Raw genomic sequence first — 25,143 nt, 5'->3', positions numbered from 1 at the left:
AAAATATGTATAATCAAACACTCAGCATTAGAGTGTGAGAATGGTTATATTAATACTAGAATAAGTAGATTTCATGAAAAAGAATAATATCAGAGTTACAAAAAGTCATTCCTCACTGATAAAATAACCAATTTAATAAAGAATTTAAAATATTCCCAAATGTTTATGCACCTAATAACAGTGTCAAAATATATAAAGCAAAAACTGCCAGATCTAAGGAAGAGAAGGAAGAAAACTTACAGTTAGAGATTTTAACAATCTTCTTTTATTTTATTATTTGAAAAAAATCATTAAACATCAGAAGATTTGAATATTATCACAAAATTTAACTTCATGATGACCAAAACCCAAAGAATGCTACATTTTCAAATTGCTTGAGATTTTGACCAATACATAAAACATGTCTGAATAAAATACTGAGAAAAAGTCACAGCAGTATTTTCTCTGACCACAGTGGAATTAAATCAGAAATCAGTAACAAATAACTTTTAGAAATTAAACAGCACAGGGGCGCCTGGGTGGCTCAGTTGGTTGAGTGACTGCCTTCGGCTCAGGTCATGATCCTGGAGTCCCGGGATCGAGTCCCGCATCGGGCTCCCTGCTCGGCGGGGAGTCTGCTTCTCCCTCTGACCCTCCTCCCTCTCATGCTCTCTGTCTCTCATTCTCTCTGTCTCAAATAAATAAAAATAAAAATCTTTAAAAGAAAAAAAGAAATTAAACAGCACACTTATAAATAAATAACAGGTTGAAGAAATCAAAATGGAAAATTAAAAATATTTTAAAATGAGTGACAATAAAAACACAAAGTAACAATTTATAAAATGGAGTTTTCCATTAGAAAGTTTAAATGTTTACATTTAAAAGCAGTGCTTAGAAATTTTAAATGTTTACATTAGAAGGGAAGTTAACATTTATTATGTGAATTTCCACTTTAAGAAGCTCTCAAAAAAAAACAAAGTAAGTAGAAGAAAGAAATTAAAGTTAATTGCAAAAATCAATGAAGCCAAAACTACTATTTTAAAAGTTAATGCAAATAAAAACATCCAAATAGAATGAGTGAGAGAGAGAGAGGAAAAGAGAACACAAATACACAAATTACAATATTGGGAATTAAAGGAGGAATATTATCTACAACCTTGCAGATGCTAAATGCATTTTAAGGGAATATTACAACAAATTTATTTAGAGGATATAAATTCCTTGAAGATATAAATTACTTTTGAAGAAAGAGAAAAATGGATAAACTTATACCTGTTAAATATTTCAGTAGATTGTAATTAAAGTTTTCTCACAGAAAGGAAACTCAAGGCTGAGATGAGTATACTAGTAAATTATATCAAACATTTAAAAAATAAATGACACTAAACTGACAAATTTTTTTTTAAAAAAATTAAATAGGAGGGAATACTCCCTACCTGTTTTTGAGGTCAGCATCATCCTTGTACCAAAACCTAAACTAAGCATTACAAGCAAACATAACCAAAGATCAATATTCTTCATAAATATTAATGCAAATATCTAAAAAGATTATGTTTCATATGAATGAGGTGCTTATTCTCATATTGCAAGCTTGCTTTAACATTTGAAAACGAACATGGTCATCTCAATGATTGCAAAAAAAAAAATCAATGGACAATATTCAACACTATTCATGGCTGAAAACTATGGAAAACTCACAATAAGTGAGGCTCCCTCATCTTGATAAAAGGCATTTACAAAAATCCTACAAGTAATATACTAAATGATGAATGATTAATGACATGATGACAATATCATATGGTTAGATTAAAAGCAATTCCATAATCTGAAACTGTTTCTCTTCGATGGTAGAGTTAACCCCATTAAAGACACAAACCAAACAGGTAGAGAAATTGGTTTTATTCATCCTATTGCATTAGGAAGAGCATCCCAGATTTAAAGATCAGACTATCTTGGTAGAGTGGTTTCACCTTAGGCAGTTAAAAAGAGGAGTAGACAAATTATAGTTGAGGTGCATTTATAGTTGAGGTTGTTTTTGTAATCAGGGGAAATCTTAGTTAACAAGAAATGTTTGTCTAGCTAAGTTCATAGCATAAACACTATAGATGATAAATCTGACAGAACAATTACTGGTAAAGAGATTGAATTAATTATCAAACCCCTCCCAACAAACAAAAGTCCAGGACCAAATGGCTTCACTGGTGAGTTCTACCTAGCATTTAAAGAAGAATTAATACCAATCCTTCCCAAACTCTTCCAAAAAATACAAGAGGAAAGATAAATTCTAAACACATTTTTCAAGGCCAGCACTACTCTGATACCAAACTAGAGAAGGACATACAAAAAGAATAATACAGGGCAATATTCCTGATGAGCATAGATGCCAAATCCCTCAATAAAACATTAACAAACCAAATTCAACAGTACATTAAGAGGATCATAATCTGGGATTTATTCCATGGAGGCAAAAATAGTTCAACATCTGCAAATCAATAAATGTGTCACACCACATTAACAAAATGAAGGATCCAAATCATGCTATCATCTAAATAAATGCAGAGGAAGCATTTGATAAAATGCAACATCTTTTATGGTAAAAAAAAAACTCTCAACAAACTGCATAAAGAAGGAACAGACTCCAGGACAATAAAGGCCATGTATGACAAGCCCACATCTAACATCATACTCAACAATAAAAAGCCAAAAATTTTTTTCTATGTTCAGGAATGATCAAAGATGCCCACTATCACCACTTTAATTCAACATAGTACTAGAAGTCCTAGCCAGGGCAGTTAGACAGGATAAAGAAGTAAAAAGCTTTCAAATAAGAGAGAAAAAAGTGAAATTGTCTCCGTTTTCAGATGAAATGATCTTATATATAGAAAACTCTAAAGATGCCACACATACAAAAAAAAAAAAAAGGTTAATGTATACAAAAAAATCAGTAAATTTGCAGGATACAAAATAAATATCAAAAATCAGATGTGTTTCTTTACACTAATGATGAAATATTTAAAAAATAAATTAAGAAAACAATCCCTTTTAAAATAGCATCAAAACAATAAAATACTTTGGATAAAATTTAACCAAGGAGATGAAAGAACTATATACTGGAAACTACAGGTCTTTGGTGAAATAAATTGAAGAGGACACAAATAAATAGAAAGATATTCTATCCTCATGGATTAGAATAGTTAATTTTGTTAAAATGTCCATAATACACAAATCAATCTTCAGAATCAAGGAATCCCTATCAAAATTCCAATGGCAGTTTTCATAGAAATAGAAAACAAGTACTAAAATTTGTGTGAGACCACAAAAGACTCCAAATAGCCAAAGCAATCTTGAAAGAGAAGAGCAAAGCTGGAGGCATCACACTTCCTGATTTCAAGCTATTCATAAAGCTACAGTAATCTAAACAGTATGGTACTGGCATAAAAAGACACAGATCAATAGAACAGAATAGGGAGCCCAGAAATAAACCTGTGCATGTATGATCAATTAGTTTTAAACAGAGGAGTCAAGAATATACAATGGGTAAAACTGGGAAAATTGGGGAAAATTGCATATCCACTTGCAAAAGAATAAAACTGGACCCCTATCTCACACCAGACACAAAAAAATTAACTAAAAATGATTTAAAACTTAAAAGTAAGACCTGAAACCATAAAACCCCTGGAAACAAACATAGGATGTAAACCCTTTGATATTGATATTGATCTTGGAAATGATTTCTTTGATTTGACACAAAAAGACAACGTCAACAAAAGCAAAAATAAACAAGTAGGATTAAAACTATAAAGCTTCTGCACAGCAAAGAAAACCATCAACAAAGTGAAAAGACAACTTATGGAATGTGAGAAAATATTTGCAAATCACACAGCCAACAAGGGGTTATTATCCAAATTATACAAAGAATCATGTCACTCAATAGAAAAAAAAATAACTCAATAAAAAATGAATAAAGGATCTGAATAGAGAGCTTTCCAAACAAGGAAAACATACAAGTGGCCAACAGGTACATGAAAAGGTATTCAACATCTGTCCTCATTAGGGAAATGCAAATCAAAACCGTGATGAGATATTACCTCACACCTCTTAGGATGTCTATTGTCAAAAATACGAGAGATAACAAATGCTTATAAGAATGTGGAATGAAGGGAACGCTTGTACACATTACTGGAAATGTAAACTGGTATAATCACTATGAAAAACAATATGTAGGTTTCTCAACAAATTAAAAATAGAACTGGCATGTGATCTAGCAATTCCACTCCTGGGTTTATATCCAAAGGAATTGAAATCAAGATCTTGAAGTGATATTTACACTACCATTTTCTTTGCAGAATTATTGACAATAGCCAAGCTTTGGAAACAACTTGTGTCCAAGTCTTTAAAAAGAAAGAAATCCTGTCATTTGCAATATGGATGAATCTGGAGGCCATTATGCTAAGTAAACTAAGCCAGACAGAGAAAGATAAATACTTCATTATATCACTTGCATGTATAATCTAAAAAGATAAAAAATAGTTGACCTTATAGAGAAAGTAGAATGGTGGTTTCCAGGGACTGGACAGGGACAGGGACTGGGGTTGTGGATATAGGCAGAGGCTAGTAAAAGGGTACAACCTTTCAGTTATAAGATGAACAATTTTGAGGATTGACTGTATAACACAGTGTCTATAGTTGATAATATTATATGATTTGTTTGAAATTTGCTGGAAATAGAACATACGTGTTCTCACAATAAATAAATAAATAATAAATAAATAAATAAATAAATAAATAAATAGATAGATAGATAGATAAATTTTTAAAAAGGTAGATTAAAAAAAAAACAGCAACTGGGTTTTCCACAGTGGGAGAGGAAGTCTATTTGCATATCCATCAGTTACCTGAAATTTACAGAAGTGTGAAATAGCACAAAGATAATGAACAGAATCAGAATCTATCTGATAACCTTAAAAAAAAGAATGTGTTATAGTTTGTTTTATTGAAAAAAAAAAGATCTCTAAGGATTCCCCTCCTTTTCATCAAAGATAATTTCAAAGAAGTATTTTTCTTGATCATAAAATAAAGCTGATTTCCTTAGTTTTGCTCTTGATTACTTATAGAACTGAAGGAAACATGGTGATTTACCATGTAGATCTTTTTAAGTTTGCTTTGCTGTAAGTTTTCATATGAAATCTTAGATTGGACTTTTAAAATCTCTTGAGGCTAGGAAGCTAATCCTAGAACTATCTATATTTCACCTGTGATACTTAAAGATTGGGTGAATTTCTCTGTTCTCAAGGCCCTCAAATGTCTTAAATTTCCTGAGCCTGCCAAGAAAAACCTTCCTTGCTCGCCTTTAAGGCTGGAACTCTGGTACTTAGGAATCCATGATAGTTTTCCCAGCAGGGTTTTATAAGCTTTGCCTACATAATTAATCTTAGCTCCTGTCAAAGCAGAAATCACACCACATTTAAACAGGCAAGAATGACTTTATTTAAGGCTATGCCAATAAAGGAGAGAGGCCAAGAGTACCTGGCATAGCCCTTTGCCATCAGTCTCTTTGACAGAGTAGCAAGCACTTTCAGGGAAGCGTCAGAATAAACAAAAATCTATTTGTAGATGACAAAAGACTCCTGTGGTCAACTTATTACTAATAATTTTCAAAAGTGAAAGATCTGATACAAGTTCATTACACACATAATTCAGCTGGCAAGGAAATTTGGTCTTTTCTATGGCATGGAAAACAAAACAGTCAATGCAAAGTTTAGACAAAATAGCTATAAACATCATAATGAGCCTATTTTCAAAGAACAGTGATTACATCTATCGTATGGAAATGGATAAACATAATCTTTACAGAGAAAACAGTCTTCAGATATAACATCTAATAGTCCTGAGTCATAATATGCCATGAATATTGCAAATATTTATAGTTAGAATTATATCCAAATTATCAAGTGAAGAGATTTAGTAAGTTTGAAGAGAGTCCTAAACAACTATATGTCAATAAGACTTCATAGGTAAGTGATGTGAATCCCTAATTGAAAACCACTGACCTGGAACATACTGGATTCAAATTAAAGAAAATCACAACCAAGTTAATATTTTAAAGAATAACTGAAACTATTTATGAAAATACTATATTTTTGTATAAAATCAGGCACAGCAACACCAGGACTCTCATAAATAGAAACATCATGGATAGCAAGGGCATTGATTATTCCATACAACATATAATTGCTGGAATTTTTACTTTCATAATATTTTACCCATAGAGATTTAATACAGGGAAAGCTAAGTATTTCTTCCAATTTGAGAGCACTTCCTATGCAAATCACAACATAGGAAATACAATTATTTTTTATCTTTTTTTTTTACAAGGTAAGAGGGCATAGCCCTGGGAGACCTCAAAGACAGTTTTGGGTGCACGATATACCTTTTGGGATGGCACAATGTCAAAAGTTGTTAGGAAGTTTGAACCCTTAATTAAAAGGATCTTGGGTTATTGAGTAATAATACTCAGCTACGTATTTAACTAATGTGATGATAAAATTTTTAAAAAATAAACATAGAAAGTAACATGATTGTAAAGAAGCATATCTTTAAAAAGTGAGAAGACTTTGTTGTCTTAAATAATCAAGGACTTGATAAAATCAACATTAAAGAGATAGTTCATTATTCTGATAATGACACAGTATCTTTGCCTTTTAGGCAGATTTTTCAAAAGGTAAAGAAAAACACTTTTTAACCTCTCACTAAAGAAAGAACCAATAACCCAAGGAAATTTGGTCATTTTTACAGAGAGAAAACCAAATCTTAATTTTGCATCAGTATAATTTTTAAATTAATGCTCTTTTTAGACAATCTTAATAAATCCACCAAACTTCAGCCAGCTTTGGCCAGGACAAATGAAATTTCCTTGCCAGGAATCTTCTAAAAGTTTATATATTCTTTTAGGTCTTATCATACATTTACCTTTTTTCTCATTCTGGAAAAAACAGTCATTTTACTCTAGAACAAAACTGTTCTCTTTTTCCTTGACAAAAACACATTCTGTATACCTGGCATACAAAATTGCTCCTCTCTACCACCATTGCTTCTAGTAGAGTCTCTTTGTCATTTATGATTATGACTTTTAACTACAGTTACTCCTATTTCCCAGATAAAATTATGAGGTGGATAATTATGAACCTTTTTCATACACCAGAATTTTATAGCAGACTAGCAGAGATCATGAATCTACTCACACATTTGTTTTAACAGCCATACACTTACTTCAGACCCAATATACACAGACTTTTTGTACCATAAAAATACGGGGAAAAGGTATATAAACTTAAAATTATGCTTCAGTATTTTGTCTTACTGGAAACAATCTGTATACCTAATGACTACTCATTAATTAACTTAATGTAGCATTAAGTCTAAGATTTTATGTTATCCAAAGATTTTAAAAACTATCTTCAAGGTGACATACTACAAAACTTAATTACAGTTGAATTAAAATTTGTCAGATGACTGATTCAATTTGATTAAACAAATTTTTATTTGCATCACCTTAAACATTTAGTATGAGTAATATTAGCTTATTTTATTTGTAAACCTGTACAAAGGCACTTGTTTTTGTTTGGAGAACATGCCCAAGTAGAATAAAAATGTATGCTTGTACTGTATTTAACATTGGTAACTCAGAAGACATAGCTGTTTTTGTTAAAACAATATTAAATATGACTTGTTGGCCAAAGACATACCTAAAATTATGTGAACTTGAATTCTAAAAACATTCTGTTGGATTCTATTAGAATACTTTCTTTATACATTAAAAATATTAATTAATTTTCCTTAATTTCTGAAAATTTTAAGAATATTCAGTTTATTGGGTGCCTGGGTGGCTCAGTCAGTTAAGTGTCTGACTCTTGATTTCAGCTCAGGTCATGATCTCAAAGTCCTTAGATCAAACCCTGCATTGGCTCTGTGCTCAGTGGGGAGTCTGCTTCTCTCCTCCCTCTCCCCCTCCCCTTCCCCCTGCACACACACTCTCTCTCTAATAAATAAATAAATAAATAAATAAATAAATAAATAAATAAATCTTTAAAAAATATATTAAATTGAATCTTAAGTGCTTATTTCATTTTTAAGCTAATCAGAATAGATCTCCATTGAGGGATTTTATAATTTAATTTGATAATATCAATGGAAGGAGGATAATATTACACATATATTACATACATACACATGTATAAGCATACAGACAGACACAAATAGACAGCTTATAGCTTCAATTCTAAATCTAAATTTGTATAAGAGCTTGCTCTTGTCCTTACCCCACATTGATATTTTTAGCATGGTTATGTTTCTGACAGATGGGACAATTTAGATTACCATCTTAAAATGACAGCTGAAGCTCCATCAATATTTGTGAAAGACAGCTTTAAGAATTTCTGTATTATGATATGTAATAATATGTAGACTGTGAACTATATTTTTGGTGAGGGTCCAAGAAAAGGGGCCATCTGAGCATTCAAAGATTATCTGAATGGAAAAAAAAAAACTCTCCAGTTTATTTCCAGTTATGTTTTTCAGTCTTAGATGATAACACCTGTTATATCTTAAATTCCTTAAGCAGAGGGGTGCCTGGGTGGCTCAGTCGTTAGGCGTCTGCCTTCGGCTCAGGTCATGATCCTCGGGGTCCTGGGATCGAGCCCCACATCGGGCTCCCTGCTCCGCGGGAAGCCTGCTTCTCCCTCTCCCACTCCCCCTGCTTGTGTTCCCTCTCTCACTGTGTCTCTCTCTGTCAAATAAATAAAATCTTTAAAAAAAAAAAAAATTCCTTAAGCAGAGGTTCTGACTCTAAGGAAGGTTAAGTAAAGGAATGTATGCTGGTGATTGAAGAAGAGTTGTCTTGGGAAGTGGTTATCTTAGTACATTCATCAGCCAAAGAGTTTCTTTTAGCTTTGGGGGTAACTGCTAACTCCTTAGATAAAGCCTGCAGTAGGTTAGTAACTCAGGTTTCTTTTTTTTTTATGTATAATTATGTTCAGTTAGCCACTGTATACACATAATTAGTCCTTGATGCCCGGTTCAATGATTCATTAGTTAAGTATAACACCCAGTGTTCATCACAGCACATGCCCTCCTCAATACCCATCACCCTGTTACCCCCTCCCCCCATCTTCCTCCCCTCTGAAACCCCCAGATCGTTTCTCGGGGTCCATAGTCTCTCATGGTCCATCTCCCTCTCTGATTTCTCCGCCTTTGGATTTCCCTCTCTTCTCCTATGGTCCTCCATGCTATTGCTTATGTTCCACATATGAGTGAAAACATATGATAATTGTCTTTCTCTGTTTGACTTACTTCACTTAACATAATCCCCTCCAGTTCCATCCATGTCAATGCAAATGGTGGGTATTCGTCATTTCTGATGGCTGAATAATATTCCATTGTGTTTTCAAAGGATATCCCTGCAGCTGTCATTAATCCCATTCGTTTCCCCTAATGGGGTGAGGGAGCATTGCCATGAGCAAGAATTGTCTTATGATCAGTGAAAGATATTAAAGGGCAAAGGTGTGTAGGTATGGAGTTAGAGACTTTGAGGAGAGTGAAGAATACAGATATTCCAATTGGAAAGTACATATTTTCCCAGAAGGTTTACTGGGATAGTAAAGTTAAGCAGAAAGATATCCAGGGTAGTGAGATGACCTAGTTAAACAAAAGGATGTTTAGACAAAGTCAAGTCACAAGGTAGATTGATTATCAAGTCCCCCCACAGATATGGTTTGCCTATTCTAAGGGAGGGTTGTAGGATAACAAGAGTAATGTGTTGCCCTTGTGTTCAGTAGGAAAATGGAAGGGTATCCATTTATGGCAATGAGTATTTCCCCTTGCTTATTGAGAATTAGTTGTAAGGACAAGGGGAATGGTTGTCCAAAGGAAGATCATTGGGAAGGGTGGTTTTTGTACTCTTGTTCCCTTTTGCATTTTAAGGCCATGTCCTATGACACCCTCCCCACCACTTGTTTTTTAACAACATCTACATGTGTGTCCCTTCCTAAAAGGATTTTGTAGGGAGATTTCCCTGGTTTAGAAGGGAAAAGGCTTAGAAGGATTGAGAAGGGTTTAGAAGTTGCAAATAAAGGCACAAATGTGCATTGTGTTGTTCAGCTTTTCTGTAACGGAGTCCTCATGGTGTTAAGCTAGTGTATGCATTTCAGAGATAGGAATATTCCACCAATTTGCTTTTTTGGTATAATATCTCTAATTTTTCTTTTAAGCTCTTAACAAAGCTAATGTCAATGGTGGAAGTGATTCAGTTATGGAGAGCAAACTCACAGTAGTTCTTTCAGATACATTTTATTCTATATCTATAGCTGAGTTAGATTCATCTCTTTGTTGTCTGCCATCTTGCATCTTTGTCCAATAAATTTTTATTCTCCCCTGTGGTTTTGGCCTGTGTATAAGCTTTAAGCATGTTCTAATTTCTTTGATGGTCTATCTCCTGAGCCCACTAGCAGCTGTACAAGTGGATATAATTCACGGAGCCTGGGAAAATATGTCCAGAGAACCAGTCTGAATTGATTACTAAATTCTTTTCCATTCTTACAGGGTTCTGGGAAGTCTTTAACAATATTGTACAAATCTGAGTGAGACCAAGGCATAAGGTATTAGGATGGGTGCTCACATTATTAATCATTCATCACAAGTAGGGAAAAGCCATAAGGCAAGTTAGGGTGGGAAATTGGAAAGCAGAGGGATATAATGGAGCCAGAGAAGGGTAATGAGGAGGAATAGAGCTGAAAGCAAATAAGGGGAACTAGCATAAGGAGGAATAGTTAGTGGGAAAAGGGATGGGGATAGTATGTGTGAGGAGTTTTGAGGGAAGAGAGGGCATGAGTTTGCTGGAAGTAAAGGAGGAGTCTACTGGTGTTGAGAGACACAATCCTGAGTAAAATTCTGCCAAATGGAGGTAATGAATTCAGTTGATGCTGTAGTGGCGAGATATATAATTTACAGGGATATTGAAAGGGGTTTAAAAGTGAGTTGGAGTTTCCTTTAGTAATAAGGTTAAACAAAAATGAGCAAAAAAAAAAAAAGAAAAAGAAAAAAAAAAACTAAACCAAAAGAGCACTGAAAAAAAGAATTAAAATTAAACCCTTACCGTGTAGCCATGGACAAATGTCTGGAATATAGGGGTCGGGAGCTGAACTCACTGTGGGATGCCCAATATGTGGATCACAAAGGGCTCCAGAGGCCTCAGTACCTGAGTAGAGAAAAAAAGGGTATACAAGTGGATGGGACTTCCAGTCCCATGCACATTGTGGCACCAAAGAGTCAAAACCAAAAACAAACAGCTAGGGAAATTAATTTCATTCAGATTCCTGCCCTAAGAGTAGAACACCAGGTCTGAAGATTAGAATGTGTCTCAGGGGATGGTTTTTGCCTTAGACTTTTATAGGAAGGAGTAGAAAAGTTATATGTGGGGTGATTTTACAGCTGGCATTGTTTTATAATCAGGGAGTCTCAGTCAACTAGGAAATATTTATCTCTGTGTCTGACTAGTTTCAGGGGGACAAATAGTTCAGCTAATCATTTATGAGACAGAGAATGGGAATTTGAAGCATTTGTGCCTTGCCTTGTCATAGATAAACAAGGGGCTATCGATGAGTGTCATGTAAGTCATATGGGAAAAGATAGTTCTTTGCTGTAAACTATTTTCTAGAACATAAAGTGATAGAGGATTTCTTAACTGTTGTTATTTTCCAGGAATACAGAGCTGAGGTAAAGTTTAACATCATCAACCCATGTGTATTTATTGTTTAATATTTAACAGTTGTTTGGCAATCTGCTTACTCATTTTATCCTATTTTTTATGTTTCCTTCTTTTTTGACTTTCTTTACAGAAACTATGTCTTGTTTTCTTGTGTTTTCTGTAGGTAGTGTGGACATTAAAAATGTTATTTTGAAAACTATAGCTGGCTTTCAATATATTAAATACAAATATATTTATATATCCCTAATGAATAAAGACAACACAAAGTTATCACTTTCAAGGTAACGTTCAGAGCCTACTTTCTTTTGCTGGCACTTCCCTTATTTCTAAGGCAACATAATATTCAATTATAAGCCTAGACCGAAAAAATATATTAATTTGTACTCCAATATCTTATTTAATACATAAAGACTTTAAATGATTTTCCATTCAATAACCCATAAATATTACAGCATTTTATGCATAACTATAGAATTATTTTAACATTTAATTTCAGTGCTCATTGTCAATCTTTTTGTACTGTTTGTTATGATGTTCTTTCATCCAAACCCAATGCCAAGCATCCATAACTATACTAGTAGTCATGATGTCTTCTGTATTTTAGTAAAAAACAGAAGCATAGAGATCAATACGGCTGCAGAATCTTAGGAATTTTATTGTTCTTACAGTGTCTGTCAGTGGCATACTCAATACCAAGGAGCATGATTTTAGCCACACACATACACACTTTTACCTTACAGTATATATACATTGCTCAATCCATTTCAGTTTCCTCCCAGCAATCGCCTCACCAAACAATAACCTACATCTCATGTCAAGTTTGATGAACATGATCAGGAAAGACTAATGGAGAATAACAAATCCCAAAGATGATTGTTTCAAGAAAGGTGTTTTTTAGAAGTCTCATCCATTGATTTCAAGGGCCCTGATAGATACCAATCAAATAGCACTAAAAAGTCCCCATCTGAATCAAGGCATCCTGATGATTTGAAACCATAGCTACTAAATAATGCATACACAGAATTCCAGAGTTTTCCTTACAACCATTCAACAGGAAGGAGGAATTCACATTGTTATTTGAGAGCCTTGTACTCAGGGAAATGCAGTGCATTAATAATAATCTATCAAACTTATTTATTTACTGAAGTCTTACTTTGAGCCTGTTGCTGAACTACTATCATAGAACAAGAGAAAATCATGAAAATAGTAATTGAGGAGAACCAGAAACAGGCCTAAAAGCCAAGGCAGATTAACTCCATGTCACTGTCCTTTAAACTTGGAAAGCTGATTCACATTAATTCATGTTCTCAATCCATTATTGTTTTTTAAGCCTATTCCATCAAGGGTGCCTGGCTGGCTCAGTCTGTAGAGCACGTGACTCTTGGTGTTGGGGTTGTAGTTTTGAGCCCCACACTGGGTGTAGAGATTACTTTTAAAAATCTTTAATCCTACTCTATCATAACAGCTTTTTCATTCTGATGCTTTATTTTGACTGACATTTGTTTGGTTAGATTAGTTCTTTAATCTTCTTAAAATTCATTTTTTTTTTGTGGCATACATTTTTATTAAATCATAGAAAACTCATTTGTATACAAATCGTTCCACTTTGGGCAAACTGGAATAATGAACAGCTGGGTAACAAAACAGTGGAAAGATACATCTTTAAGCCAAGACCAAGTGTCGTCACATTTATTAAAAAAAAACAAAACAAAACGCTGAAACAATCCATAACAGGTTCTTGGCTTTTTTCACCCTTGGGCCGGAGGAATCATCTCTCTTATAACCCCCAATTCTCTTTGAGGATGTTTTTCATTACTTAAATCCACTGTAAGTTTAAAAGATGGTTCATCTGAAGTCTTAACGAGAAGTCAATTTCTCCCTCCCGAGTACCGTAAATGCCAAATTTCAAGAGATGGTCTCTTTTCACAGGACCGATGAAACTTCCCTTTTTACAATAGCAAATGTGTACCATGGTGTGGAATATATTTCAGAATAAGTTAAATATTAAGATGTATGGTATGGCAGTCCTGCCCTACTTTTCTTCTACCGTGTACATTGGAATGTTCCTAACCTTACACATTTATAAAAGGATGAGGGCTGAGGGACCCAGTGATACTGAAGATCAGAACCGCATTCTCTAAACGCTTCGGCCGAGTATTTACAGATGGTCCTGCACTCCTTCCACAGGGGACCGAAATGACCAGACTCCGAGGTTCACCGAATGGAAACAGGCAGCCGCTCTCAAGTTGAGGCCGGCCCTCGCTCTGCCCTCGAGCAGAGACCCAGAGGTCACATTGTGGCACGTTTGCACTCACCCCAATGACTCACGTAACAAACACAAATTAAATATTACCAAAGTCATTTTAAATTAAATTGAAGACCACTATGTTTCCTGAATGCTTGCCACACAGCGAGCACAGACATCCTCGTAACATCTTTGTTCCTGCGTGCTGGAAACCCACCTGCCTCCTCTGGGGGCTCCTTGAAGGTCCATGAGACCCCCGAAGGGGAAGACACAAAGTAAAAGCAACTCTCCTCTCCAAACGGAGGCATAGTCTCAAAAAGCCATACTCCCAACCCCGAGTCTGGATTTCAGACTCATTAAAAGCAGGAACTGAAAAAATGTGATCTTGGGGCCTGGCTCCTCACCCGCGGTGGCCGTCTGCTTCCCTGGGACACTCAGCTGACCCTTCACTTCAAGCTGCCCCAAGGTCCTGGGCCCCCTGGTCAATTTGCAGACCTGGCGCGCTCCCGGGGAATGTGTAAACAAATGTGGGAAAAAACCGTGTTTCTGCCAGTGTTTGTTATGTCAGGGAAAAACCCCTGGGGCTAAGAAAAAAAATAGGAAGGGCTGCCCCCTAAAGTTGACTTCCTACAAGGCTTGTCTTTTGCTCATCCCACCGCACAAGACGAGAAAGTCAACTCCAAGACCTTTTGCCCGGCTTGCCTCAAACGTTATTAAACAAAATGAGAGCCCTTATTATTCCTGAATTAGGGTAAACGCTTCTCCTCACGGACTCAGTATGCAGGCAAGGGTATTGCTAGAGTTCTTGTGAAACTGAGTATTTTTCTCTGAGGTCTTTACATGTGAATGACAATTTGTCAAGTATGGGTCACTTAGATCCTAAACTTTCCCCTCTCAAAATCCCAGTGTCTTCTTATGCTCTATGTCAATAAATAGAATTCTAAATCCAGTCTCTCTTTTTATCTAATTAATTACTACTACTACTACTACTACTGCTACTACTACTACTACTACTACTACTACTAGTGTAGTAGAAAAACCACTTTTTATTTATAGGTGATTCCAGATTTGTTTTTGTTGTTTTTTAACTTGTTGAAATTCAAACATTTTTCCTCCCTGGGATGTATCTAGAGAGGGAAGTGCTTTTGTAATTTTTTCTCCTGCCAAACGCCAAACCCTTTCAAACTTAAAACTTATATTTTTCTTCAGCTCCCTGATGATATTAAACATAAAGTATATCACCTCTAGAAGTGAATCAGCTGGATTTGCAGCATCTGCTTCTTACTAACTCTGTGGCAAGTTATTTAAAATTCCCTGCAAGCTTCCTCTCAACAGTTGTTAAGTACATGTAAGATTGTATATTATAGAAGTTTCCTGGGGATTAAATGAGATAATGGTAGATGCAAATCAAATGATTCATACATGGTAGTGGTTATTATTTGTGATTATTGGTTTTGTTTCTATTATTCATGGTTTCTTCCACTGAAAGCTTATAATTCTTAGGATTTCTATCATCTTCTTAGAATGTCAATCACTATTTTATCATTCATCTATTATTTTCTTCTTATCTTTAACTTTCCTGTTCATTGTGTGTGAAATTATTAAATGTGTTCTTCATTTTACTTACTTCCAAATTTATTACCTTCAAAGAAGTTTTTAATGTTTATTTTGTAATTTAAGTTTTTCTTCTCTCTTGATTTTTCTTCCTTTCTTCCCTCCCTCCCAATTACCAGCTCCCATTGCATCTCTGCTTTAATTTCAAGGTGTTCTTTCTTTATAGCTCCCTAGTCTTATACAGAGAGAATTTTTTGAAAGATATGAGCATCCTCAAAATCATCAAGGCATTGTTTCCTTTTCTCTAGTTTCTGCTCATAGGTCTGCTATTGTTTTTGTTTTCATTTTTGAGTTCAGAGAATTAGTCCAGTGCTGATATAGTTCAGGTGCATAGTTCCCATCACATGGTAGCTTCCTCCTTTCAGATTTCAATAAGGTGGTCAGGTTGATATATAAAGTCTTTACTTGCAGGTCAAAATTTGAAAGTTGTACTTAAAGTCATTTGAAGTATTTTACTGGCCTGAAGTTAGGTCTCCTTTTCTCCTATGTTTTTGGATTTTTGATTGAGCTAGAGAGTTAGATGCAGTTTGAATTTATCATTTCAACACTACAGTTTGTGAGTGCTCTACTCTCAGCAAGCTAAGCTTAGTCTCAGCACTTTCTATGGTGTTTTCCCTACAATATGTATGCATTTCAGGAAGTAAGGAAGCACTGCATATGCCTACTTCCTGCAGTGATGTATGTTGGCAGTCTCCCAATGCCAGTGAGAAAAGAGCTGTTGACAAAGGTTGGAGACAGAACTTTTAGCACTCATGGGATAAAATGATAACTTATGTGCACTTGAGGGAAAGTTGCCTATTTTTCCTTCTCTTCTAAATTTTAGCTTCTAGTTCTCACAATTTGGTAAAGTCAGATGTATTGTCATAGTCTTTTCCTACTTTCTTCTTGGCAACTATTCTAGCTTGTTAAGATTGCAGTTGAATGTGGGATACTATTGGTATAATTTTTTCCTGTTTTATTTTTGGATGTCTGTTCAGCTTCATGACTGTAGTTGCATGTACTATGTGGTTCAAGAATATATTTTTAAATTCATCTCCATCCACAATGCCACTTGCTTAAATTCAGGATGAGATTTTACATATTGTCTTTTATTTTTTTTAATTACACTAAACCTTTTTCTTTCTGTGTGTTTAAGAGAAAACTTGGTAAGAAGTATATCAAGCCCATATAGTCTGTCAGCCTGCTAATTTAAAAGTTTGTCTCTTTAAACATTCCAGACTACTACAACTTGATATTCCACAACTAAGTATTCCTAGGGAAATATTCCTACAGGAATGTTCCTGCCATTAAATTTCCTAGGGGAAATGCTCAGACCGTACAATATCAAATATTCCCAGTATCCGTTTATCCATTGTCCTCTCTCTTTCTCTCTCTCTCTCTCTTTTTTTTTTTAGTAATGCAGCACTCCCTCCCTATCCCCTGATCAAGATTTAGCCGAGAATGTAACTGTCCACCAGAAACCATTTCTCAGACTTTACTGCAACTTGCTGAGGAAATGTGAGTAAGTTAAGGCTAGTGGGGTGCATACGAGAGGGATGGAGGCAATCTCATCGCTTTATGTACTTACATGCTTTCTCTGTTTTTTCCCCCACCCTATGTTATGGGAACCAATCCTGGAGGCTTCCAGCTTTAACCTCATAGACACCTCTAACACCCTGAGGAATGGAAGAAGAGAAATATAGAAGGATGATCAGTCCCTTCATGACCTCAAATATCCAAGCCCCTTGGCCATTGTAGCCTACTCACCCATGGACTCTTTTATGATAAAGAAATAAACTTCAATCTCATTTAAAGCTCAACGTTCTGGTGCTGTTTTTATTATAACAGCTTTTACTGTATCTTAACTAATACAAAGTACTTCTACACAGTGTGCTGTTAATTGAGGGAAAAAGACCACAGTGAATGACTCATAAATTTTTATATACTGCTTTCACAAGCGCAGGCTCATGATTACTAAAATGACTTCACAGGAAATCTCTAATAAGTTCCAAGAGTTTACGTTGCTTTTAAGGCTTTCATAAGTAGGACAGCAAAAATGAATGTGCTTCTGCTTGTTTGTTGTTGGTGTTGTTTCTAATGGAAGGATGTAAGTCCATCTGCTCTTATTTCTTGGCAATGAGATGGCTGATGGGAAACCACTAAGCAAAATCCACACCCAGTCAGAAGCTCTCACAACAGCATGATGTTATATTTCAAGAAAAATGTAAAGGGATTAGAAAAACAGAAAAGAACCAGTAGCCTGTTGTCAATGGCATCTTCTATACTCTCACAGACCTACCATACTCAGAGGGATATTTTAAAAACTGAATTTTTTGCCATTTGTCACTTTTTAAGATGGGCCTGACATCCTGTAACTTCCCTTTTTTTCCCATCCAGTGGAGATGTGAAGTCAATGGCAGATTCATAGCTTTGAATTGAATGTCTTTTGAACACGGACTATGTCAGGTTCCTATGGAGTTTCACAAAGGAAAAATTTTGGCAATGAGAAAAGCCTCTGGCATGTTAGGAACAGAAAGGAACATACATGCTTCAGAAATAGCAAACGGCTTGCCTGCCAAACCAATCCTGTGGCGCACTGCTTTCCTTGAAACTCAAAGCAGAGAGGAAACCAGTAGTCCTTTCTGGCTTAAAACTGTGTCCCCTGAATCTGTGCTAAAAGAAAAACCCATGACCTCCATCTCTCAGTGAAAACCGTATGCCTCACTGACTCTCATTTAATGCAAATTTCCATGTCCTTGCACATAAAAGCAATACTTTGAAGACTTTAAGAAACAAAGTATTGCAGTGAAATGTAAGTATGAATGGTTATTTGGTATCATAAACATGAATATTATGCTGCAACACAATTTTTATGAATAATAAGCACTATGTAGCATGTTCTGTGCTAAGTATTTGACATGTTGTTATTAATCTTAAGGATTCTAGGATATACGATGTTATCTCCATTTTACAAATGAGAAAACTTGAAGTTAACAGTCCCAAGGGAATATAGCTAGTATGTGGTGGGTATGAGCTAATTCAGTTCTACTTAATTCCCAAATCTGTGTTATCTCCACTGTATTTTGTTGTCTATACCTTAACTACTACACAAAGCAATACAAATGATTTGGCATCTGTGATTTATAAGAAATACATATTTAATGAATCAATGACCAAAATGTATTTCTCATATATATTTGGTATTCCTCCACAGTTTCTGGTTCCAACTCCTAAAACACTTGGAATTTCCTAAGTGAGACAGTGATAAAGATGTCTTGTCTTACGTAAATGAGGTGACTTTTGGATCCCATTCCTTGACCTCTGGGGAGGAGAGAGGGCTGGAGGTTGATTTGATCAATCACACCTATATAATGAAGCCTCCATAAAAATCCAAGAGGATCCCCAGGGTTGGTGAATACTTAGAGATGCAGGAAGAAGTAGCCTCTCCAGAGAAGACGGGTAAACTGTGCCCTTTCCGCATGCCTTGCCCTATACAGATCTCCCATCTGACTGCTCTTCAGTTATATTTGGGTTTGGAGAGCTTTCAGATTGTTGAACCAAAATGCTTCCATGTGCCACTATGCAGGGCCCCAGCTCCAGAGGATAGAAGCTCCTTTGTTTAGGACCTCACCCTACTTATCTCTTCACATGGCTGTTGATTCCTATTCTTTAATAGCCCTTTTAATAAACCAATAATCTAGCGAGTAAATGTATTTCCTGAGTTCTATGAGCGGCTCTAGCAAATTAATCAAACCCAAGGAAGGGATCATGGGAACTTCTGATTTACAGCCAGGCCGTCAGAAGTACTGGGCAACTGAAGTGGAGAGCTGGCTTGTGGGACTGAGCCCTTGGACTGTGGAATCTGCTGCTATCTCAGGGTGAATCGTATTAGAATGGAGTTGAATTATGGGACACCCAGTTGGTGTCTGAGCATTGCTTGGTGGGAAAAACCCATACCTGCACACACATTGTAATTGATATTAGAATCACTTTTAGCATCTAAGTACTAAGTGCCAATGGCACTAAAGAGGACTAAGAACTTTATTTAAAAGAGCATGATCAAGAACTATACAACTATAGACATTTTTTCCAACTCTTTGAGCTGAAGTTTTGAACTGAAGCCAACAAAAATCACACCAACCTTAAAAGCTTACCAGGCAATAAGCCATTTATGAAATGTGACAGTAAGAACTATTCCTTGGTAATTTTTTATCCTTAGTAACATCATTTTATACTCTACATTTTGCTTCTTTTTTAAAGTCCCCAGAATACCAAAAGTCAAAAGGCATAGTAAGGAAAAAAAAATCATGACAAAATAGACCATTATGACATGAAACAGAAACAAACAAACAAAAACAAATCTAAAATAACATCTTTCAGGAACATTTGTTTTGGCTTCTCAAGAGAAAGTAGTGTTCCCTAAGCTTAGGAAGGCAACGCTGACTGAACAAAAAAACAGTAACAACAAATGAATGAGGACTGTTTATTTTTGTAAGGCAGTTGTAAGGGACAGAACCTTGGAAGCATCTTGCATCACTTATTCCTGATTTTCCTAGCAACAGAGTCATTGCAGTCACAATTGCCAAGCCAGAACTTGTGGGTTTTTGAGTCAAAGCCCAGCTCTCAGCAAATTGATTTTGGTTTCAACTAATTGCCTGGCATTGGAGGCACATGAAGGTAAATTAAGCCTTTTGAACTCTGGATATGGGATCTAATTCTATACATATAAATGATATACTATTTCAGTTAACTTTTCTGGATAATGGTTTACCCATTCAGAATATATTTTTATCATTTTGGGCCCCCTTCCAATCTGTTTGAAACTTTTCCTTCCTGGTACCTGCCACTCAATATCCAATTACTTCATTTTGCTTTCTCGTCACCTAGTCTTTTATTTTTGCCCACTGAATAATTTGAGGTAAGCTTCCTGGAAAGCTAATGGCCCATGTATTAACGTTCCCTTATACTCTCTTTCTCCTATGAAAAATACCTTCGAAGTCATAAGCTATGCCAACTCTTGCTCTTTGTGTCATTATATTAGTTTATTAAATGTCACTGTGGTTATAGATTTGACTAGAGAAACAACTGTCTAGTGATGAAAAGAATATAAGTATGGAGTAAAGATCCCTGCACTTCAAAATGCTATCGTTTGTGATTTGAGTTTTGATTAACTTATGTAACTTTTCATGGTTTTACTTCTATCTTAAAGGCCCTTTTCTCTCCTCGTTCTTTTATTTCTGGCTCTTTAATATTCTACCATAATTTAAACATTTTTCCTTTTCATCCTTTTCCTAAACCTGGGATTCTTATTTTGTATTCTCTACATTTATAATTTCAGTTCATATAATGCAGTTGGGCAAAATAGAAACTTTGGTATTTTCTTTTCCTATAGCTTTTGTATTCACTCATTTATTTACCTATCCATCCATCATCCATTAATTTCCAATTAATTTGTTAATTTACTACTTATTTTATTTTTTTAAGATTTTATTTATTTATTTGAGAGAGCACGAGCACATGAGCAGGGGAGGGGTAGAGGGAGAGGGAGAAGCAGACTCTCCACTGAGCAGGGATTCCAATGGGGGGCTTGATCCGAGGACCTTGAGACCTGAGCCAAAGGCAGACCCTTAACTGACTGAGCCACCCAGGCACCTGTATTAATTTACTATTTAAAAAACAAGTATTGATCTGCCAATTTTAGGTGCCAGAGTTATTAACAGTAAAAACTTAGAAAAAAAAAAAAAAAGGTGGTCCCGTCTTAATAGCACTAGCATTTTAGAGCAGAAAGATAAAGAATTAAGACAAACAAGTAAAAGCACAATATGAAATACAATAATAGATTCTCTAAAGAAGTGAAGAAGAAACCAAATTATGAAGCAAAGTGAATGCTGGGGAAAAGCAGGGCTATTTTTTTGTTGGGGGAGGGGATGATGAAGGCAGAATTCTTTAATAAGATGACAACTGAACAGATCAGTAAAGGGGGTGAAGAACCCAACCATACAGATAACTACATGAAGCAAGAGCATTATAATTAGAGATAAGAGATTTTCAAAGGTCCTAAAGTAGCAGTATTCTTGATATTGTCCAAGGAATGTTAAGAGGTCAGTATTGTTGGAATAGGGTGAGTGAAGAGAACACTGGTAGGAAATGGAATCACAGAGGTATGGAAGGATCATATCAAGTAAGGTTTTATAAGTCAGAGTAAATATAGTTTTATCTATTGATGTACAGTAAGTCACCTAAACATAATTAATTCATTTTGTTCAGCTGGGAATGGGATTCCTTTTTCTTTTTTTTTTCTAGTTTTGAGAAATAATTGGCATGTAATATTGTTTAAGGTATACAATGTATTGACTTGATACATCTATATATTGCAAAATGATTAGCACCATAGCACTACCTAACATTTCTATCCCCTCACATTAATTACTATTTCTTTTTTGTACTGAGAACACTTAAGATTTACTCTCTTAGCAACACTGAAGTATATATTTCCATAGTATTAACTATAATCACAGTGCTATATATTAGTTCCCAGAACTTGTTAATCTTTTAAATGGAAGTTTATGCTCTCTGACCAGTATCTCCCTATTTCTTGCTCACCTTCAGCTGCTGGTAACCACCTCTACTCTCTGTTTCTCTGAGTTTGGCTCTTTTTAGATTCCACATATAAGTGATATCATACAGTATGACTTACTTAACTTAGCATCATATCCTCAAGGTTCATTCAAGTTGTCACAGATGGTAGGATTTTCTTCTTTTTCATAATTGAACAATATTCCGTTGTCTTATGCTATGTAGATTATTGTTCAGTTATGAGAAAAAAGGAGATCCTGCTATTTGTAACAACTCAAATAATCCTTAATATATATTATGGGTATATGTATAATATGTGTATATATATATTATACACAATATATATATGTTATATATTGTATATATGTGTGTATATATATAGTATATATAAATTGTATAAATATAATGTGTTTATATATAACAAATATATATAGTGTATATAAAGTGTGTATATATAGTATGTACATACATATACATACATATACATATATGTATGTATGTAGTATGTATATGTATATACCACACACACACACACACACATCCCATATATACACATACTATGTATAGAAATAACTGCACTCCAATGAAGATATTTCTATAATATTCCGATCTCAATTCCTTTGGATATATACCCCCAAGTGGGATTGTTAGATTTTTTTTTTTTTTTAAAGATTTTATTTATTTATTTGACAGAGAGAGAGATAGCGAGAGCAGGAACACAAGCAGGGGGAGTGGGAGAGGGAGAAGCAGGCTTCCCGCCGAGCAGGGAGGCCGATGTGGGACTCGATCCCAGGACCCTGGGATCATGACCTGAGCCGAAGGCAGACGCTTAACGACTGAGCCACCCAGGCGCCCGGGATTGTTAGATCTTATGGTAGATCTGCTTTTAGCATTTTGAGGAACCTTTATACTGGTTTCCATAATGGTTGTACCAATTTGTATTCCCACTAACAGTGCACAGGGATACCCTTTCTTCCGCACCCTCAACAACACATTATTTCTTGTCTTTTTGATGACAACCATTCTGACAGGTAGGAGGTGAATAATTCTTCTTTAAATATTTGGTAGAATTCACCAGCGAGACCATCTGGTCCTGAGCTTTTCTCTGTTGGATTTGATTACGGATTCCTTCTCCTTACACATCACTGTTTGTTTACATTTTCTGTTTTAATATAATTCAGTGTTCGTAGGTTGTATGTTCCTAGTATTTTATTGATTTCTTTTGGGTTATCCAGTTGTTGGTATATAATTGTTCCCAATAGTCTCTCATGATCTTTTGTATTTCTGTGGTATCTGTTGTAATGTCTCCTCTTTCTTTGCTGATTTTATTTATTTCAGTCCTCCCTTTTTTTTTCTAATTAGTCTAGCTAAATATTTGTCATTTTTGTTTATCTTTTCAAAAAATCTTAGTTTTATTGACCTTTTATATTGTATTTCCAATCTCTATTTCATATATTTGTGCTCTAGTCTTTGTTATAACCTTCCTTCTGCTAACGTTGGGCTTAGTTTGTTCCTTTTTGTTGTTGTTCCTTCTTGTGTAAAGTGAGGTTGTTTATTTGAGACCTTTCTTATTTCTTAATGTAGGTGTCTGTTGTTATAAACTTCCCTTTTAGAACTGTTTTTTGCCTTATTCTATATGTTTTGATATGTTGTGTTTTCATTTTCATTTGGTAGTTTTTTATTTACCTTTTGATTTCTCCTTTGAACTACTGGTTCTCCAGGAGCATGTTTTTTAATTTCCATATATTTGTAAATTTTCCAGTTTTCCTCCTGTTATTGACTTCTAGTTTCACACAATTGAAGTCAGAAAAGATACTTGGTATGTTTTTGGTCTTCTTAAATTTACAAAGATTTGGTTTGTGACCAATCATGTGATTATCCTAAAGACTGTTCTATGTTTACTTGAGAAGAATGTGTATTCTGCTATTGTTGGATGAAATGTTCTGTATATGTCTGTTAGTTCCATTTGGTCTAAAGTATCGTTCAAGTTCAAGGTTTCCTTGTTGATTTTCTATCCAAATGATCTATCCATTGCTGAAAGTGGGGTACTGAAGTCTCCTATTATCATTATCTATTTCTCCCTTCATAGCTGTTGTTATTTGCTAAGTATATGTAGTTTCTCCAATGTTTGCTGTCTATATATTTATGATTATTATATCTTTTTGATGAATTGACCTCTTATCATTATATGATGACTATCTTTGTCTCTTGTTATCATTTTGTTTTAAAGTCTGTTTTATATAAACTTTTATATAAGTATAGCCATCCCTGCTTTCTTTTAGTTTCAACTTGCTTGGAACATCTACTGCCATCCTTATACTTTGAGTCTGTATGTCTCTAGAAAACTGAAGTGATTCTCTTGTAGCCAGCACCTAGTTGGGACTTTTTTTTTTTTTTAATCTATCCAGCCACTCTTTACCTTTTGATTGGAGAATTCAATCCATTAACGTTTAAAATAATTATTGATAGGTAAGGCTTTACTATTGCCATTCTATTAATTGTTTTGTAGCTGTTTTGCAGTTCCATTTTCTTTTCTTCCTTTCTTGTTGTCTTCCTTTGTAAACTGATGATTTTCCGCAGTGGTATGCTATAATTCCCTTCTCTATATCTTTGGTGTATCTATTGTAGACTTTTGTAGACTTTTGCTTTGTGGTTCCCATGAGGCTTACATAAAATGACACACACACACACACACACATATGATGTTTTATGTATATTAAGATATAGATCAATATAAATTGATTAATCAATATAATCAATATAAATTGAATAAATAGAATAAAAAGAATAAATATTGAGTCCCTAGTAAAATTAAGTGAAATTATTACAGTATAATACTAAAGGAATCTGCCCCATGACCAACTTGAATATAATGAACACAAGATTGACTCAATAATAGAAAAGACTCTTTGGCTTTTATGCTAGGGTCAAAAGTGTAATGTCACATACCCCACCAATTAAACAGTGATAACATATTATGTAATATCTG

The 25,143-nt window shown here is 34.9% G+C and overlaps 1 long non-coding RNA gene across 1 annotated transcript; it reads right to left on the bottom strand.

Annotated features, from left to right (window-relative positions):
• Nucleotides 1-242: 242 nt before the first annotated feature.
• Nucleotides 243-14,813, bottom strand: LOC145716929 (uncharacterized). Its single transcript, XR_014139869.1, has 3 exons — nucleotides 14,203-14,813; nucleotides 11,129-11,230; nucleotides 243-667 (listed from the first exon to the last, which is right to left on the bottom strand). It is a non-coding gene; the product is annotated as an uncharacterized LOC145716929 (long non-coding RNA).
• Nucleotides 14,814-25,143: the final 10,330 nt, after the last annotated feature.

Source organism: Leptonychotes weddellii, chromosome 14 (genome assembly GCF_054177405.1).
Source record: "Leptonychotes weddellii isolate Sample4059 chromosome 14, ASM5417740v2, whole genome shotgun sequence".
Taxonomy (NCBI): domain Eukaryota; kingdom Metazoa; phylum Chordata; class Mammalia; order Carnivora; family Phocidae; genus Leptonychotes; species Leptonychotes weddellii.
Note: the sequence above shows the minus strand (reverse complement) of the source record. Positions and strands in the feature narration are given on the sequence as shown.